Below are 20,778 nucleotides of genomic sequence, written 5' to 3'. Positions count from 1 at the left end.
TGTTTTTCTACTCCTCTCATGAGCCCAAACAAGTCTCTAAAAGCATGAGTTTGCAACTACTTTACTTTTGGAGAAAATTCAAAACATTCACTATTCAATAGAGCCCAATAGCAAAAATCAAGTTTTGAATGAAGAATCACATTTCTTGGTAAAATCATGCAGGATTGAAATTTTTGATGGTTTTTTACTCCTCTCAACAGCCCAAACAAGTTTCTAAAAGGATGAGTTTGCAACTACTTTACTTTTGGAGAAAATTCAAAACATTCATTATTCAATAGGGCCCAAACTATCAAAAACCAGCGGTTTGAATGAACACACATTTCTTGGTAGAATCATGCAGGACTGAAATTTTTGATGTTTTTCTACTCCTCTCATGAGCCCAAACAAGTCTCTAAAAGCATGAGTTTGCAACTACTTTACTTTTGGAGAAAATTCAAAACATTCATTATTCAAAACATTCATTATTCAATAGAGCCCAATAGCAAAAAACAGCGTTTTGAATGAAGAATCACATTTCTTGGTAGAATCTTGCAGGATTGAAATTTTTGATGGTTTTTTACTCCTCTCAACAGCCCAAACAAGTTTCTAAAAGGATGAGTTTGCAACTACTTTACTTTTGGAGAAAATTCAAAACATTCATTATTCAATAGGGCCCAAACTATCAAAAACCAGCGGTTTCAATATACACACATTTCTTGGTAGAATCATGCAGGACTGAAATTTTATATGTTTTTCTACTCCTCTCATGAGCCCAAACAAGTCTCTAAGGCCGGTTTCACATTAGCGCTTTTTCAGCGCGCGCACGGCCGGGGGTAGCTCCGCCCCCGAGCCGGCTCTCTGCCCGGCGTGCCCGCCTCTTCCTTGTAGCGCCGCCTCCTAGCGGACAGCGGCGCCTGCGATCGACGCACCCTATCTTTAGCATAGGGTGCGCCGATTGTGCGCAGGCCGTGCGCTAGTTGCGCTTTGACCTGCGCTGCGCACTTTTGACGGTGCGCCGTGCGCGCCAAAATCGAACTTTTCGGATTTTGGCGCGCACGGCGCACCGTCAAAATTGCGCAGCGCAGGTCAAAGCGCAACTAGCGCACGACCTGCGCACGATCTGCGCACCCTATGCTAAAGATAGGGTGCGCCGATCGCAGGCGCCGCTGTCCGCTAGGAGGCGGCGCTACAGGCAAGGGGCGGGCACGCCGGGCAGAGAGCCGGATCGGGGGCGGAGCTATCCCCGGCCGTGCGTGCGCATAAAATGCGCTAATGTGAAACCGGCCTAAAAGCATGAGTTTGCAACTACTTTACTTTTGGAGAAAATTCAAAACATTCATTATTCAATAGAGCCCAATAGCAAAAATCAGGTTTTGAATGAAGAATCACATTTCTTGGTAAAATCATGCAGGATTGAAATTTTTGATGGTTTTTTACTCCTCTCAACAGCCCAAACAAGTTTCTAAAAGGATGAGTTTGCAACTACTTTACTTTTGGAGAAAATTCAAAACATTCATTATTCAATAGGGCCCAAACTATCAAAAACCAGCGGTTTCAATGAACACACATTTCTTGGTAGAATCATGCAGGACTGAAATTTTTGATGTTTTTCTACTCCTCTCATGAGCCCAAACAAGTCTCTAAAAGCATGAGTTTGCAACTACTTTACTTTTGGAGAAAATTCAAAACATTCATTATTCAATAGAGCCCAATAGCAAAAATCAGGTTTTGAATGAAGAATCACATTTCTTGGTAAAATCATGCAGGATTGAAATTTTTGATGTTTTTTTACTCCTCTCAACAGCCCAAACAAGTTTCTAAAAGGATGAGTTTGCAACTACTTTACTTTTGGAGAAAATTCAAAACATTCATTATTCAATAGGGCCCAAACTATCAAAAACCAGCGGTTTCAATGAACACACATTTCTTGGTAGAATCATGCAGGACTGAAATTTTTGATGTTTTTCTACTCATCTCATGAGCCCAAACAAGACTCTAAAAGCATGAGTTTGCAACTACTTTACTTTTGGAGAAAATTCAAAACATTCATTATTCAATAGAGCCCAATAGCAAAAATCAGGTTTTGAATGAAGAATCACATTTCTTGGTAAAATCATGCAGGATTGAAATTTTTGATGGTTTTTTACTCCTCTCAACAGCCCAAACAAGTTTCTAAAAGGATGAGTTTGCAACTACTTTACTTTTGGAGAAAATTCAAAACATTCATTATTCAATAGGGCCCAAACTATCAAAAACCAGCGGTTTGAATGAACACACATTTCTTGGTAGAATCATGCAGGACTGAAATTTTTGATGTTTTTCTACTCCTCTCATGAGCCCAAACAAGTCTCTAAAAGCATGAGTTTGCAACTACTTTACTTTTGGAGAAAATTCAAAACATTCATTATTCAATAGAGCCCAATAGCAAAAATCAGGTTTTGAATGAAGAATCACATTTCTTGGTAAAATCATGCAGGATTGAAATTTTTGATGGTTTTTTACTCCTCTCAACAGCCCAAACAAGTTTCTAAAAGGATGAGTTTGCAACTACTTTACTTTTGGAGAAAATTCAAAACATTCATTATTCAATAGGGCCCAAACTATCAAAAACCAGCGGTTTCAATGAACACACATTTCTTGGTAGAATCATGCAGGACTGAAATTTTTGATGTTTTTCTACTCATCTCATGAGCCCAAACAAGACTCTAAAAGCATGAGTTTGCAACTACTTTACTTTTGGAGAAAATTCAAAACATTCATTATTCAATAGAGCCCAATAGCAAAAATCAGGTTTTGAATGAAGAATCACATTTCTTGGTAAAATCATGCAGGATTGAAATTTTTGATGGTTTTTTACTCCTCTCAACAGCCCAAACAAGTTTCTAAAAGGATGAGTTTGCAACTACTTTACTTTTGGAGAAAATTCAAAACATTCATTATTCAATAGGGCCCAAACTATCAAAAACCAGCGGTTTGAATGAACACACATTTCTTGGTAGAATCATGCAGGACTGAAATTTTTGATGTTTTTCTACTCCTCTCATGAGCCCAAACAAGTCTCTAAAAGCATGAGTTTGCAACTACTTTACTTTTGGAGAAAATTCAAAACATTCATTATTCAATAGAGCCCAATAGCAAAAATCAGGTTTTGAATGAAGAATCACATTTCTTGGTAAAATCATGCAGGATTGAAATTTTTGATGGTTTTTTACTCCTCTCAACAGCCCAAACAAGTTTCTAAAAGGATGAGTTTGCAACTACTTTACTTTTGGAGAAAATTCAAAACATTCATTATTCAATAGGGCCCAAACTATCAAAAACCAGCGGTTTCAATGAACACACATTTCTTGGTAGAATCATGCAGGACTGAAATTTTTGATGTTTTTCTACTCCTCTCATGAGCCCAAACAAGTCTCTAAAAGCATGAGTTTGCAACTACTTTACTTTTGGAGAAAATTCTAAACATTCACTTTTCACTAGAGCCCAATAGCAAAAATCAGGTTTTGAATGAAGAATCACATTTCTTGGTAGAATCATGCTGCATTGAAATTTTTGATGGTTTTTTACTCCTCTCAACAGCCCAAACAAGTTTCTAAAAGGATGAGTTTGCAACTACTTTACTTTTGGAGAAAATTCAAAACATTCATTATTCAATAGGGCCCAAACTATCAAAAACCAGCGGTTTCAATAAACACACATTTCTTGGTAGAATCATGCAGGACTGAAATTTTTGATGTTTTTCTACTCCTCTCATGAGCCCAAACAAGTCTCTAAAAGCATGAGTTTGCAACTACTTTACTTTTGGAGAAAATTCAAAACATTCATTATTCAATAGAGCCCAATAGCAAAAATCAGGTTTTGAATGAAGAATCACATTTCTTGGTAAAATCATGCAGGATTGAAATTTTTGATGGTTTTTTACTCCTCTCAACAGCCCAAACAAGTTTCTAAAAGGATGAGTTTGCAACTACTTTACTTTTGGAGAAAATTCAAAACATTCATTATTCAATAGGGCCCAAACTATCAAAAACCAGCGGTTTCAATGAACACACATTTCATGGTAGAATCATGCAGGACTGAAATTTTTGATGTTTTTCTACTCCTCTCATGAGCCCAAACAAGTCTCTAAAAGCATGAGTTTGCAACTACTTTACTTTTGGAGAAAATTCAAAACATTCACTATTCAATAGAGCCCAATAGCAAAAATCAGGTTTTGAATGAAGAATCACATTTCTTGGTAAAATCATGCAGGATTGAAATTTTTGATGGTTTTTTACTCCTCTCAACAGCCCAAACAAGTTTCTAAAAGGATGAGTTTGCAACTACTTTACTTTTGGAGAAAATTCAAAACATTCATTATTCAATAGGGCCCAAACTATCAAAAACCAGCGGTTTGAATGAACACACATTTCTTGGTAGAATCATGCAGGACTGAAATTTTTGATGTTTTTCTACTCCTCTCATGAGCCCAAACAAGTCTCTAAAAGCATGAGTTTGCAACTACTTTACTTTTGGAGAAAATTCAAAACATTCATTATTCAATAGAGCCCAATAGCAAAAATCAGGTTTTGAATGAAGAATCACATTTCTTGGTAGAATCATGCAGGATTGAAATTTTTGATGGTTTTTTACTCCTCTCAACAGCCCAAACAAGTTTCTAAAAGGATAAGTTTGCAACTACTTTACTTTTGGAGAAAATTCAAAACATTCATTATTCAATAGGGCCCAAAATATCAAAAACCAGCGGTTTGAATGAACACACATTTCTTGGTAGAATCATGCAGGACTGAAATTTTTTATGTTTTTCTACTCCTCTCATGAGCCCAAACAAGTCGCTAAAAGCATGAGTTTGCAACTACTTTACTTTTGGAGAAAATTCAAAACATTCATTATTCAAAACATTCATTATTCAATAGAGCCCAATAGCAAAAACCAGCGTTTTGAATGAAGAATCACATTTCTTGGTAGAATCATGCAGGATTGAAATTTTTGATGGTTTTTTACTCCTCTCAACAGCCGAAACAAGTTTCTAAAAGGATGAGTTTGCAACTACTTTACTTTTGGAGAAAATTCAAAACATTCATTATTCAATAGGGCCCAAACTATCAAAAACCAGCGGTTTCAATGAACACACATTTCTTGGTAGAATCATGCAGGACTGAAATTTTTGATGTTTTTCTACTCCTCTCATGAGCCCAAACAAGTCTCTAAAAGCATGAGTTTGCAACTACTTTACTTTTGGAGAAAATTCAAAACATTCACTTTTCACTAGAGCCCAATAGCAAAAATCAGGTTTTGAATGAAGAATCACATTTCTTGGTAGAATCATGCTGCATTGAAATTTTTGATGGTTTTTTACTCCTCTCAACAGCCCAAACAAGTTTCTAAAAGGATGAGTTTGCAACTACTTTACTTTTGGAGAAAATTCAAAACATTCATTATTCAATAGGGCCCAAACTATCAAAAACCAGCGGTTTCAATGAACACACATTTCTTGGTAGAATCATGCAGGACTGAAATTTTTGATGTTTTTCTACTCATCTCATGAGCCCAAACAAGTCTCTAAAAGCATGAGTTTGCAACTACTTTACTTTTGGAGAAAATTCAAAACATTCATTATTCAATAGAGCCCAATAGCAAAAATCAGGTTTTGAATGAAGAATCACATTTCTTGGTAAAATCATGCAGGATTGAAGTTTTTGATGGTTTTTTACTCCTCTCAAGAGCCCAAACAAGTTTCTAAAAGGATGAGTTTGCAACTACTTTACTTTTGGAGAAAATTCAAAACATTCATTATTCAATAGGGCCCAAACTATCAAAAACCAGCGGTTTCAATGAACACACATTTCTTGGTAGAATCATGCAGGACTGAAATTTTTGATGTTTTTCTACTCCTCTCATGAGCCCAAACAAGACTCTAAAAGCATGAGTTTGCAACTACTTTACTTTTGGAGAAAATTCAAAACATTCATTATTCAATAGAGCCCAATAGCAAAAATCAGGTTTTGAATGAAGAATCACATTTCTTGGTAAAATCATGCAGGATTGAAATTTTTGATGATCTTTTACTCCTCTCAACAGCCCAAACAAGTTTCTAAAAGGATGAGTTTGCAACTACTTTACTTTTGGAGAAAATTCAAAACATTCATTATTCAATAGGGCCCAAACTATCAAAAACCAGCGGTTTCAATGAACACACATTTCTTGGTAGAATCATGCAGGACTGAAATTTTTGATGTTTTTCTACTCCTCTCATGAGCCCAAACAAGTCTCTAAAAGCATGAGTTTGCAACTACTTTACTTTTGGAGAAAATTCAAAACATTCATTATTCAATAGAGCCCAATAGCAAAAATCAGGTTTTGAATGAAGAATCACATTTCTTGGTAAAATCATGCAGGATTGAAATTTTTGATGGTTTTTTACTCCTCTCAACAGCCCAAACAAGTTTCTAAAAGGATGAGTTTGCAACTACTTTACTTTTGGAGAAAATTCAAAACATTCATTATTCAATAGGGCCCAAACTATCAAAAACCAGCGGTTTCAATGAACACACATTTCATGGTAGAATCATGCAGGACTGAAATTTTTGATGTTTTTCTACTCCTCTCATGAGCCCAAACAAGTCTCTAAAAGCATGAGTTTGCAACTACTTTACTTTTGGAGAAAATTCAAAACATTCACTATTCAATAGAGCCCAATAGCAAAAATCAGGTTTTGAATGAAGAATCACATTTCTTGGTAAAATCATGCAGGATTGAAATTTTTGATGGTTTTTTACTCCTCTCAACAGCCCAAACAAGTTTCTAAAAGGATGAGTTTGCAACTACTTTACTTTTGGAGAAAATTCAAAACATTCATTATTCAATAGGGCCCAAACTATCAAAAACCAGCGGTTTGAATGAACACACATTTCTTGGTAGAATCATGCAGGACTGAAATTTTTGATGTTTTTCTACTCCTCTCATGAGCCCAAACAAGTCTCTAAAAGCATGAGTTTGCAACTACTTTACTTTTGGAGAAAATTCAAAACATTCATTATTCAATAGAGCCCAATAGCAAAAATCAGGTTTTGAATGAAGAATCACATTTCTTGGTAGAATCATGCAGGATTGAAATTTTTGATGGTTTTTTACTCCTCTCAACAGCCCAAACAAGTTTCTAAAAGGATAAGTTTGCAACTACTTTACTTTTGGAGAAAATTCAAAACATTCATTATTCAATAGGGCCCAAAATATCAAAAACCAGCGGTTTGAATGAACACACATTTCTTGGTAGAATCATGCAGGACTGAAATTTTTTATGTTTTTCTACTCCTCTCATGAGCCCAAACAAGTCGCTAAAAGCATGAGTTTGCAACTACTTTACTTTTGGAGAAAATTCAAAACATTCATTATTCAATAGAGCCCAATAGCAAAAATCAGGTTTTGAATGAAGAATCACATTTCTTGGTAGAATCATGCAGGATTGAAATTTTTGATGGTTTTTTACTCCTCTCAACAGCCCAAACAAGTTTCTAAAAGGATGAGTTTGCAACTACTTTACTTTTGGAGAAAATTCAAAACATTCATTATTCAATAGGGCCCAAACTATCAAAAACCAGCGGTTTCAATGAACACACATTTCTTGGTAGAATCATGCAGGACTGAAATTTTTGATGTTTTTCTACTCCTCTCATGAGCCCAAACAAGTCTCTAAAAGCATGAGTTTGCAACTACTTTACTTTTGGAGAAAATTCAAAACATTCATTATTCAATAGAGCCCAATAGCAAAAATCAGGTTTTGAATGAAGAATCACATTTCTTGGTAAAATCATGCAGGATTGAAATTTTTGATGGTTTTTTACTCCTCTCAACAGCCCAAACAAGTTTCTAAAAGGATGAGTTTGCAACTACTTTACTTTTGGAGAAAATTCAAAACATTCATTATTCAATAGGGCCCAAACTATCAAAAACCAGCAGTTTCAATGAACACACATTTCTTGGTAGAATCATGCAGGACTGAAATTTTTGATGTTTTTCTACTCCTCTCATGAGCCCAAACAAGTCTCTAAAAGCATGAGTTTGCAACTACTTTACTTTTGGAGAAAATTCAAAACATTCACTTTTCACTAGAGCCCAATAGCAAAAATCAGGTTTTGAATGAAGAATCACATTTCTTGGTAGAATCATGCTGCATTGAAATTTTTGATGGTATTTTACTCCTCTCAACAGCCCAAACAAGTTTCTAAAAGGATGAGTTTGCAACTACTTTACTTTTGGAGAAAATTCAAAACATTCATTATTCAATAGGGCCCAAACTATCAAAAACCAGCGGTTTCAATGAACACACATTTCTTGGTAGAATCATGCATGACTGAAATTTTTGATGTTTTTCTACTCCTCTCATGAGCCCAAACAAGTCTCTAAAAGCATGAGTTTGCAACTACTTTACCTTTGGAGAAAATTCAAAACATTCATTATTCAATAGAGCCCAATAGCAAAAATCAGGTTTTGAATGAAGATTCACATTTCTTGGTAGAATCATGCAGGATTGAAATTTTTGATGTTTTTTTACTCCTCTCAACAGCCCAAACAAGTTTCTAAAAGGATGAGTTTGCAACTACTTTACTTTTGGAGAAAATGCAAAACATTCATTATTCAATAGGGCCCAAACTATCAAAAACCAGCGGTTTCAATGAACACACATTTCTTGGTAGAATCATGCAGGACTGAAATTTTTGATGTTTTTCTACTCCTCTCTTGAGCCCAAACAAGTCTCTAAAAGCATGAGTTTGCAACTACTTTACTTTTGGAAAAAATTCAAAACATTCATTATTCAATAGAGCCCAATAGCAAAAATCAGGTTTTGAATGAAGAATCACATTTCTTGGTAAAATCATGCAGGATTGAAATTTTTGATGGTTTTTTACTCCTCTCAACAGCCCAAACAAGTTTCTAAAAGGATGAGTTTGCAACTACTTTACTTTTGGAGAAAATTCAAAACATTCATTATTCAATAGGGCCCAAACTATCAAAAACCAGCGGTTTCAATGAACACACAATTCTTGGTAGAATCATGCAGGACTGAAATTTTTGATGTTTTTCTACTCCTCTCATGAGCACAAACAAGTCTCTAAAAGCATGAGTTTGCAACTACTTTACTTTTGGAGAAAATTCAAAACATTCATTATTCAAAACATTCATTATTCAATAGAGCCCAATAGCAAAAACCAGCGTTTTGAATGAAGAATCACATTTCTTGGTAGAATCATGCAGGATTGAAATTTTTGATGGTTTTTTACTCCTCTCAACAGCCGAAACAAGTTTCTAAAAGGATGAGTTTGCAACTACTTTACTTTTGGAGAAAATTCAAAACATTCATTATTCAATAGGGCCCAAACTATCAAAAACCAGCGGTTTCAATGAACACACATTTCTTGGTAGAATCATGCAGGACTGAAATTTTTGATGTTTTTCTACTCCTCTCATGAGCCCAAACAAGTCTCTAAAAGCATGAGTTTGCAACTACTTTACTTTTGGAGAAAATTCAAAACATTCATTATTCAATAGAGCCCAATAGCAAAAATCAGGTTTTGAATGAAGAATCACATTTCTTGGTAAAATCATGCAGGATTGAAATTTTTGATGGTTTTTTACTCCTCTCAAGAGCCCAAACAAGTTTCTAAAAGGATGAGTTTGCAACTACTTTACTTTTGGAGAAAATTCAAAACATTCATTATTCAATAGGGCCCAAACTATCAAAAACCAGCGGTTTCAATGAACACACATTTCTTGGTAGAATCATGCAGGACTGAAATTTTTGATGTTTTTCTACTCCTCTCATGAGCCCAAACAAGACTCTAAAAGCATGAGTTTGCAACTACTTTACTTTTGGAGAAAATTCAAAACATTCATTATTCAATAGAGCCCAATAGCAAAAATCAGGTTTTGAATGAAGAATCACATTTCTTGGTAAAATCATGCAGGATTGAAATTTTTGATGATCTTTTACTCCTCTCAACAGCCCAAACAAGTTTCTAAAAGGATGAGTTTGCAACTACTTTACTTTTGGAGAAAATTCAAAACATTCATTATTCAATAGGGCCCAAACTATCAAAAACCAGCGGTTTCAATGAACACACATTTCTTGGTAGAATCATGCAGGACTGAAATTTTTGATGTTTTTCTACTCTCATGAGCCCAAACAAGTCTCTAAAAGCATGAGTTTGCAACTACTTTACTTTTGTAGAAAATTCAAAACATTCATTATTCAATAGAGCCCAATAGCAAAAATCAGGTTTTGAATGAAGAATCACATTTCTTGGTAAAATCATGCAGGATTGAAATTTTTGCTGGTTTTTTACTCCTCTCAACAGCCCAAACAAGTTTCTAAAAGGATGAGTTTGCAACTACTTTACTTTTGGAGAAAATTCAAAACATTCATTATTCAATAGGGCCCAAACTATCAAAAACCAGCGGTTTCAATGAACACATATTTCTTGGTAGAATCATGCAGGACTGAAATTTTTGATGTTTTTCTACTCCTCTCATGAGCCCAAACAAGTCTCTAAAAGCATGAGTTTGCAACTACTTTACTTTTGGAGAAAATTCAAAACATTCACTATTCAATAGAGCCCAATAGCAAAAATCAGGTTTTGAATGAAGAATCACATTTCTTGGTAAAATCATGCAGGATTGAAATTTTTGATGGTTTTTTACTCCTCTCAACAGCCCAAACAAGTTTCTAAAAGGATGAGTTTGCAACTACTTTACTTTTGGAGAAAATTCAAAACATTCATTATTCAATAGGGCCCAAACTATCAAAAACCAGCGGTTTGAATGAACACACTTTTCTTGGTAGAATCATGCAGGACTGAAATTTTTGATGTTTTTCTACTCCTCTCATGAGCCCAAACAAGTCTCTAAAAGCATGAGTTTGCAACTACTTTACTTTTGGAGAAAATTCAAAACATTCATTATTCAATAGAGCCCAATAGCAAAAATCAGGTTTTGAATGAAGAATCACATTTCTTGGTAGAATCATGCAGGATTGAAATTTTTGATGGTTTTTTACTCCTCTCAACAGCCCAAACAAGTTTCTAAAAGGATGAGTTTGCAACTACTTTACTTTTGGAGAAAATTCAAAACATTCATTATTCAATAGGGCCCAAAATATCAAAAACCAGCGGTTTGAATGAACACACATTTCTTGGTAGAATCGTGCAGGACTGAAATTTTTGATGTTTTTCTACTCCTCTCATGAGCCCAAACAAGTCTCTAAAAGGATGAGTTTGCAACTACTTTACTTTTGGAGAAAATTCAAAACATTCATTATTCAATAGAGCCCAATAGCAAAAACCAGCGTTTTGAATGAAGAATCACATTTCTTGGTAGAATCATGCAGGATTGAAATTTTTGATGGTTTTTTACTCCTCTCAACAGCCCAAACAAGTTTCTAAAAGGATGAGTTTGCAACTACTTTACTTTTGGAGAAAATTCAAAACATTCATTATTCAATAGGGCCCAAACTATCAAAAACCAGCGGTCTCAATGAACACACATTTCTTGGTAGAATCATGCAGGACTGAAATTTTTGATGTTTTTCTACTCCTCTCATGAGCCCAAACAAGTCTCTAAAAGCATGAGTTTGCAACTACTTTACTTTTGGAGAAAATTCAAAACATTCATTATTCAATAGAGCCCAATAGCAAAAATCAGGTTTTGAATGAAGAATCACATTTCTTGGTAAAATCATGCAGGATTGAAATTTTTGATGGTTTTTTACTCCTCTCAACAGCCCAAACAAGTTTCTAAAAGGATGAGTTTGCAACTACTTTACTTTTGGAGAAAATTCAAAACATTCATTATTCAATAGGGCCCAAACTATCAAAAACCAGCGGTTTGAATGAACACACATTTCTTGGTAGAATCATGCAGGACTGAAATTTTTGATGTTTTTCTACTCCTCTCATGAGCCCAAACAAGTCTCTAAAAGCATGAGTTTGCAACTACTTTACTTTTGGAGAAAATTCAAAACATTCACTTTTCACTAGAGCCCAATAGCAAAAATCAGGTTTTGAATGAAGAATCACATTTCTTGGTAGAATCATGCTGCATTGAAATTTTTGATGGTTTTTTACTCCTCTCAACAGCCCAAACAAGTTTCTAAAAGGATGAGTTTGCAACTACTTTACTTTTGGAGAAAATTCAAAACATTCACTTTTCACTAGAGCCCAATAGCAAAAATCAGGTTTTGAATGAAGAATCACATTTCTTGGTAGAATCATGCTGCATTGAAATTTTTGATGGTTTTTTACTCCTCTCAACAGCCCAAACAAGTTTCTAAAAGGATGAGTTTGCAACTACTTTACTTTTGGAGAAAATTCAAAACATTCATTATTCAATAGGGCCCAAACTATCAAAAACCAGCGGTTTCAATGAACACACATTTCTTGGTAGAATCATGCAGGACTGAAATTTTTGATGTTTTTCTACTCCTCTCATGAGCCCAAACAAGTCTCTAAAAGCATGAGTTTGCAACTACTTTACTTTTGGAGAAAATTCAAAACATTCATTATTCAATAGAGCCCAATAGCAAAAATCAGGTTTTGAATGAAGAATCACATTTCTTGGTAAAATCATGCAGGATTGAAATTTTTGATGGTTTTTTACTCCTCTCAACAGCCCAAACAAGTTTCTAAAAGGATGAGTTTGCAACTACTTTACTTTTGGAGAAAATTCAAAACATTCATTATTCAATAGGGCCCAAACTATCAAAAACCAGCGGTTTCAATGAACACACATTTCTTGGTAGAATCATGCAGGACTGAAATTTTTGATGTTTTTCTACTCATCTCATGAGCCCAAACAAGTCTCTAAAAGCATGAGTTTGCAACTACTTTACTTTTGGAGAAAATTCAAAACATTCATTATTCAATAGAGCCCAATAGCAAAAATCAGGTTTTGAATGAAGAATCACATTTCTTGGTAGAATCATGCAGGATTGAAATTTTTGATGGTTTTTTACTCCTCTCAACAGCCCAAACAAGTTTCTAAAAGGATAAGTTTGCAACTACTTTACTTTTGGAGAAAATTCAAAACATTCATTATTCAATAGGGCCCAAAATATCAAAAACCAGCGGTTTGAATGAACACACATTTCTTGGTAGAATCATGCAGGACTGAAATTTTTTATGTTTTTCTACTCCTCTCATGAGCCCAAACAAGTCGCTAAAAGCATGAGTTTGCAACTACTTTACTTTTGGAGAAAATTCAAAACATTCATTATTCAATAGAGCCCAATAGCAAAAATCAGGTTTTGAATGAAGAATCACATTTCTTGGTAGAATCATGCAGGATTGAAATTTTTGATGGTTTTTTACTCCTCTCAACAGCCCAAACAAGTTTCTAAAAGGATGAGTTTGCAACTACTTTACTTTTGGAGAAAATTCAAAACATTCATTATTCAATAGGGCCCAAACTATCAAAAACAAGCGGTTTCAATGAACACACATTTCTTGGTAGAATCATGCAGGACTGAAATTTTTGATGTTTTTCTACTCCTCTCATGAGCCCAAACAAGTCTCTAAAAGCATGAGTTTGCAACTACTTTACTTTTGGAGAAAATTCAAAACATTCATTATTCAATAGAGCCCAATAGCAAAAATCAGGTTTTGAATGAAGAATCACATTTCTTGGTAAAATCATGCAGGATTGAAATTTTTGATGGTTTTTTACTCCTCTCAATAGCCCAAACAAGTTTCTAAAAGGATGAGTTTGCAACTACTTTACTTTTGGAGAAAATTCAAAACATTCATTATTCAATAGGGCCCAAACTATCAAAAACCAGCAGTTTCAATGAACACACATTTCTTGGTAGAATCATGCAGGACTGAAATTTTTGATGTTTTTCTACTCCTCTCATGAGCCCAAACAAGTCTCTAAAAGCATGAGTTTGCAACTACTTTACTTTTGGAGAAAATTCAAAACATTCACTTTTCACTAGAGCCCAATAGCAAAAATCAGGTTTTGAATGAAGAATCACATTTCTTGGTAGAATCATGCTGCATTGAAATTTTTGATGGTATTTTACTCCTCTCAACAGCCCAAACAAGTTTCTAAAAGGATGAGTTTGCAAATACTTTACTTTTGGAGAAAATTCAAAACATTCATTATTCAATAGGGCCCAAACTATCAAAAACCAGTGGTTTCAATGAACACACATTTCTTGGTAGAATCATGCATGACTGAAATTTTTGATGTTTTTCTACTCCTCTCATGAGCCCAAACAAGTCTCTAAAAGCATGAGTTTGCAACTACTTTACCTTTGGAGAAAATTCAAAACATTCATTATTCAATAGAGCCCAATAGCAAAAATCAGGTTTTGAATGAAGATTCACATTTCTTGGTAGAATCATGCAGGATTGAAATTTTTGATGTTTTTTTACTCCTCTCAACAGCCCAAACAAGTTTCTAAAAGGATGAGTTTGCAACTACTTTACTTTTGGAGAAAATTCAAAACATTCATTATTCAATAGGGCCCAAACTATCAAAAACCAGCGGTTTCAATGAACACACATTTCTTGGTAGAATCATGCAGGACTGAAATTTTTGATGTTTTTCTACTCCTCTCATGAGCCCAAACAAGTCTCTAAAAGCATGAGTTTGCAACTACTTTACTTTTGGAAAAAATTCAAATCATTCATTATTCAATAGAGCCCAATAGCAAAAATCAGGTTTTGAATGAAGAATCACATTTCTTGGTAAAATCATGCAGGATTGAAATTTTTGATGGTTTTTTACTCCTCTCAACAGCCAAACAAGTTTCTAAAAGGATGAGTTTGCAACTACTTTACTTTTGGAGAAAATTCAAAACATTCATTATTCAATAGGGCCCAAACTATCAAAAACCAGCGGTTTCAATGAACACACATTTCTTGGTAGAATCATGCAGGACTGAAATTTTTGATGTTTTTCTACTCCTCTCATGAGCCCAAACAAGTCTCTAAAAGCATGAGTTTGCAACTACTTTACTTTTGGAGAAAATTCAAAACATTCACTATTCAATAGAGCCCAATAGCAAAAATCAAGTTTTGAATGAAGAATCACATTTCTTGGTAAAATCATGCAGGATTGAAATTTTTGATGGTTTTTTACTCCTCTCAACAGCCCAAACAAGTTTCTAAAAGGATGAGTTTGCAACTACTTTACTTTTGGAGAAAATTCAAAACATTCATTATTCAATAGGGCCCAAACTATCAAAAACCAGCGGTTTCAATGAACACACAATTCTTGGTAGAATCATGCAGGACTGAAATTTTTGATGTTTTTCTACTCCTCTCATGAGCCCAAACAAGTCTCTAAAAGCATGAGTTTGCAACTACTTTACTTTTGGAGAAAATTCAAAACATTCATTATTCAAAACATTCATTATTCAATAGAGCCCAATAGCAAAAACCAGCGTTTTGAATGAAGAATCACATTTCTTGGTAGAATCATGCAGGATTGAAATTTTTGATGGTTTTTTACTCCTCTCAACAGCCCAAACAAGTTTCTAAAAGGATGAGTTTGCAACTACTTTACTTTTGGAGAAAATTCAAAACATTCATTATTCAATAGGGCCCAAACTATCAAAAACCAGCGGTTTCAATTAACACACATTTCTTGGTAGAATCATGCAGGACTGAAATTTTTGATGTTTTTCTACTCCTCTCATGAGCCCAAACAAGTCTCTAAAAGCATGAGTTTGCAACTACTTTACTTTTGGAGAAAATTCAAAACATTAATTATTCAATAGAGCCCAATAGCAAAAATCAGGTTTTGAATGAAGAATCACATTTCTTGGTAAAATCATGCAGGATTGAAATTTTTGATGGTTTTTTACTCCTCTCAACAGCCCAAACAAGTTTCTAAAAGGATGAGTTTGCAACTACTTTACTTTTGGAGAAAATTCAAAACATTCATTATTCAATAGGGCCCAAACTATCAAAAACCAGCGGTTTCAATGAACACACATTTCTTGGTATTATCATGCAGGACTGAAATTTTTGATGTTTTTCTACTCCTCTCATGAGCCCAAACAAGACTCTAAAAGCATGAGTTTGCAACTACTTTACTTTTGGAGAAAATTCAAAACATTCATTATTCAATAGAGCCCAATAGCAAAAATCAGGTTTTGAATGAAGAATCACATTTCTTGGTAAAATCATGCAGGATTGAAATTTTTGATGGTTTTTTACTCCTCTCAACAGCCCAAACAAGTTTCTAAAAGGATGAGTTTGCAACTACTTTACTTTTGGAGAAAATTCAAAACATTCATTATTCAATAGGGCCCAAACTATCAAAAACCAGCGGTTTCAATGAACACACATTTCTTGGTAGAATCATGCAGGACTGAAATTTTTGATGTTTTTCTACTCTCATGAGCCCAAACAAGTCTCTAAAAGCATGAGTTTGCAACTACTTTACTTTTGTAGAAAATTCAAAACATTCATTATTCAATAGAGCCCAATAGCAAAAATCAGGTTTTGAATGAAGAATCACATTTCTTGGTAAAATCATGCAGGATTGAAATTTTTGCTGGTTTTTTACTCCTCTCAACAGCCCAAACAAGTTTCTAAAAGGATGAGTTTGCAACTACTTTACTTTTGGAGAAAATTCAAAACATTCATTATTCAATAGGGCCCAAACTATCAAAAACCAGCGGTTTCAATGAACACACATTTCTTGGTAGAATCATGCAGGACTGAAATTTTTGATGTTTTTCTACTCCTCTCATGAGCCCAAACAAGTCTCTAAAAGCATGAGTTTGCAACTACTTTACTTTTGGAGAAAATTCAAAACATTCACTATTCAATAGAGCCCAATAGCAAAAATCAGGTTTTGAATGAAGAATCACATTTCTTGGTAAAATCATGCAGGATTGAAATTTTTGATGGTTTTTTACTCCTCTCAACAGCCCAAACAAGTTTCTAAAAGGATGAGTTTGCAACTACTTTACTTTTGGAGAAAATTCAAAACATTCATTATTCAATAGGGCCCAAACTATCAAAAACCAGCGGTTTGAATGAACACACTTTTCTTGGTAGAATCATGCAGGACTGAAATTTTTGATGTTTTTCTACTCCTCTCATGAGCCCAAACAAGTCTCTAAAAGCATGAGTTTGCAACTACTTTACTTTTGGAGAAAATTCAAAACATTCATTATTCAATAGAGCCCAATAGCAAAAATCAGGTTTTGAATGAAGAATCACATTTCTTGGTAGAATCATGCAGGATTGAAATTTTTGATGGTTTTTTACTCCTCTCAACAGCCCAAACAAGTTTCTAAAAGGATGAGTTTGCAACTACTTTACTTTTGGAGAAAATTCAAAACATTCATTATTCAATAGGGCCCAAAATATCAAAAACCAGCGGTTTGAATGAACACACATTTCTTGGTAGAATCGTGCAGGACTGAAATTTTTGATGTTTTTCTACTCCTCTCATGAGCCCAAACAAGTCTCTAAAAGGATGAGTTTGCAACTTCTTTACTTTTGGAGAAAATTCAAAACATTCATTATTCAATAGAGCCCAATAGTAAAAACCAGCGTTTTGAATGAAGAATCACATTTCTTGGTAGAATCATGCAGGATTGAAATTTTTGATGGTTTTTTACTCCTCTCAACAGCCCAAACAAGTTTCTAAAAGGATGAGTTTGCAACTACTTTACTTTTGGAGAAAATTCAAAACATTCATTATTCAATAGGGCCCAAACTATCAAAAACCAGCGGTTTCAATGAACACACATTTCTTGGTAGAATCATTCAGGACTGAAATTTTTGATGTTTTTCTACTCCTCTCATGAGCCCAAACAAGTCTCTAAAAGCATGAGTTTGCAACTACTTTACTTTTGGAGAAAATTCAAAACATTCATTATTCAATAGAGCCCAATAGCAAAAATCAGGTTTTGAATGAAGATTCACATTTCTTGGTAGAATCATGCAGGATTGAAATTTTTGATGGTTTTTTACTCCTCTCAACAGCCCAAACAAGTTTCTAAAAGGATGAGTTTGCAACTACTTTACTTTTGGAGAAAATACAAAACATTCATTATTCAATAGGGCCCAAACTATCAAAAACCAGCGGTTTCAATGAACACACATTTCTTGGTAGAATCATGCAGGACTGAAATTTTTGATGTTTTTCTACTCCTCTCATGAGCCCAAACAAGTCTCTCAAAGCATGAGTTTGCAACTACTTTACTTTTGGAGAAAATTCAAAACATTCATTATTCAATAGAGCCCAATAGCAAAAATCAGGTTTTGAATGAAGAATCACATTTCTTGGTAAAATCATGCAGGATTGAAATTTTTGATGGTTTTTTACTCCTCTCAACAGCCCAAACAAGTTTCTAAAAGGATGAGTTTGCAACTACTTTACTTTTGGAGAAAATTCAAAACATTCATTATTCAATAGGGCCCAAACTATCAAAAACCAGCGGTTTGAATGAACACACATTTCTTGGTAGAATCATGCAGGACTGAAATTTTTGATGTTTTTCTACTCCTCTCATGAGCCCAAACAAGTCTCTAAAAGCATGAGTTTGCAACTACTTTACTTTTGGAGAAAATTCAAAACATTCACTTTTCACTAGAGCCCAATAGCAAAAATCAGGTTTTGAATGAAGAATCACATTTCTTGGTAGAATCATGCTGCATTGAAATTTTTGATGGTTTTTTACTCCTCTCAACAGCCCAAACAAGTTTCTAAAAGGATGAGTTTGCAACTACTTTACTTTTGGAGAAAATTCAAAACATTCATTATTCAATAGGGCCCAAACTATCAAAAACCAGCGGTTTCAATGAACACACATTTCTTGGTAGAATCATGCAGGACTGAAATTTTTGATGTTTTTCTACTCCTCTCATGAGCCCAAACAAGTCTCTAAAAGCATGAGTTTGCAACTACTTTACTTTTGGAGAAAATTCAAAACATTCATTATTCAATAGAGCCCAATAGCAAAAATCAGGTTTTGAATGAAGAATCACATTTCTTGGTAAAATCATGCAGGATTTAAATTTTTGCTGGTTTTTTACTCCTCTCAACAGCCCAAACAAGTTTCTAAAAGGATGAGTTTGCAACTACTTTACTTTTGGAGAAAATTCAAAACATTCATTATTCAATAGGGCCCAAACTATCAAAAACCAGCGGTTTCAATGAACACACATTTCTTGGTAGAATCATGCAGGACTGAAATTTTTGATGTTTTTCTACTCCTCTCATGAGCCCAAACAAGTCTCTAAAAGCATGAGTTTGCAACTACTTTACTTTTGGAGAAAATTCAAAACATTCACTATTCAATAGAGCCCAATAGCAAAAATCAGGTTTTTAATGAAGAATCACATTTCTTGGTAAAATCATGCAGGATTGAAATTTTTGATGGTTTTTTACTCCTCTCAACAGCCCAAACAAGTTTCTAAAAGGATGAGTTTGCAACTACTTTACTTTTGGAGAAAATTCAAAACATTCATTATTCAATAGGGCCCAAACTATCAAAAACCAGCGGTTTGAATGAACACACTTTTCTTGGTAGAATCATGCAGGACTGAAATTTTTGATGTTTTTCTACTCCTCTCATGAGCCCAAACAAGTCTCTAAAAGCATGAGTTTGCAACTACTTTACTTTTGGAGAAAATTCAAAACATTCATTATTCAATAGAGCCCAATAGCAAAAATCAGGTTTTGAATGAAGAATCACATTTCTTGGTAGAATCATGCAGGATTGAAATTTTTGATGGTTTTTTACTCCTCTCAACAGCCCAAACAAGTTTCTAAAAGGATGAGTTTGCAACTACTTTACTTTTGGAGAAAATTCAAAACATTCATTATTCAATAGGGCCCAAAATATCAAAAACCAGCGGTTTGAATGAACACACATTTCTTGGTAGAATCGTGCAGGACTGAAATTTTTGATGTTTTTCTACTCCTCTCATGAGCCCAAACAAGTCTCTAAAAGGATGAGTTTGCAACTACTTTACTTTTGGAGAAAATTCAAAACATTCATTATTCAATAGAGCCCAATAGCAAAAACCAGCGTTTTGAATGAAGAATCACATTTCTTGGTAGAATCATGCAGGATTGAAATTTTTGATGGTTTTTTACTCCTCTCAACAGCCCAAACAAGTTTCTAAAAGGATGAGTTTGCAACTACTTTACTTTTGGAGAAAATTCAAAACATTCATTATTCAATAGGGCCCAAACTATCAAAAACCAGCGGTTTCAATGAACACACATTTCTTGGTAGAATCATGCAGGACTGAAATTTTTGATGTTTTTCTACTCCTCTCATGAGCCCAAACAAGTCTCTAAAAGCATGAGTTTGCAACTACTTTACTTTTGGAGAAAATTCAAAACATTCATTATTCAATAGAGCCCAATAGCAAAAATCAGGTTTTGAATGAAGAATCACATTTCTTGGTAAAATCATGCAGGATTGAAATTTTTGATGGTTTTTTACTCCTCTCAACAGCCCAAACAAGTTTCTAAAAGGATGAGTTTGCAACTACTTTACTTTTGGAGAAAATTCAAAACATTCATTATTCAATAGGGCCCAAACTATCAAAAACAAGCGGTTTGAATGAACACACATTTCTTGGTAGAATCATGCAGGACTGAAATTTTTGATGTTTTTCTACTCCTCTCATGAGCCCAAACAAGTCTCTAAAAGCATGAGTTTGCAACTACTTTACTTTTGGAGAAAATTCAAAACATTCACTTTTCACTAGAGCCCAATAGCAAAAATCAGGTTTTGAATGAAGAATCACATTTCTTGGTAGAATC

This window comes from Dendrobates tinctorius, unplaced genomic scaffold (genome assembly GCF_039654945.1).
Source record: "Dendrobates tinctorius isolate UK_male_01 unplaced genomic scaffold, ASM3965494v1 ptg000068l, whole genome shotgun sequence".
Taxonomy (NCBI): Eukaryota; Metazoa; Chordata; class Amphibia; order Anura; family Dendrobatidae; genus Dendrobates; species Dendrobates tinctorius.
This window is presented reverse-complemented; position numbering follows the sequence as displayed.